This window comes from Solanum pennellii, chromosome 7 (assembly GCF_001406875.1).
Source record: "Solanum pennellii chromosome 7, SPENNV200".
In the NCBI taxonomy this organism is placed as follows: Eukaryota; Viridiplantae; Streptophyta; class Magnoliopsida; order Solanales; family Solanaceae; genus Solanum; species Solanum pennellii.
Genome location: NC_028643.1, coordinates 53,765,660 through 53,766,507, shown reverse-complemented (window position 1 = coordinate 53,766,507; position 848 = coordinate 53,765,660).

Sequence of the window (848 nt, the reverse complement as noted above, 5' to 3'; positions counted from 1 at the left end):
CAATGGAAAAATCGACCAGATGAAGAGGCCACTCTGGAGAAGGAGGCCGATATGCAAGAAGGATACCCACACCTGTTTACAGATTCAGGTACTCCTTTTCGCTCTTGTTTTTCTTCTCGTGATCGTTCGAGGACGAACGATGGGTAAATTGGTATCTATTGTAACGACCTGTTTAGTCGTTTTGAGCAGCAGATTTTATTTTTGGAAAAACTGGCTGAGTCGACGGATCCCACGACGAACCGTCATGGGCACGACGGACCGTCGTGGAGGTCTCGTTCCAAAACACTTAGAATTCTGAAATTTGGGTACTGAAATCGACTCTCTGAACTTCGTTACGGAATGGCAGGATGGACCGTCGTGGGCACGACGGACCGTCACAGACTCTTCAAGGAAATTTAGTCTCTGAAGTCAGTGATGGAAGCAGCAGGACGGACCGTCGCAGGCACGACGGGCCGTCACAGGCTGCGTAATCCTAGGCGGGGTCGGATTTCTGTTAAGTGATTTATGGGGCGTTTTGGACTATTTCCTGCTTTAATTATAAAGTAGTGGGTTAATGTTAATAAGTCTAACTACTTGGGGGTTAAAAGAGGTAACCTTGAGTTAATTAGTGGGTTATTATTGCCATCTTTTATACTTAATTATATGTAAATTAGGGTAAAAGAAAGAGGGTTTGAATAAGAAAAATACAGAGAACAAGAGAAGGAGAACGATCGAGAGAAGAGGGAAACGAAGAGGATAGCAAAGATTTGAGGATTTGCTTGCTTAATCACGAAATCTTCGGTGGAGGTAGGTTATGGTTTTTATACTATTCGTAGTAAACTCTTAATAGCGAATGATATGTGTTGGGT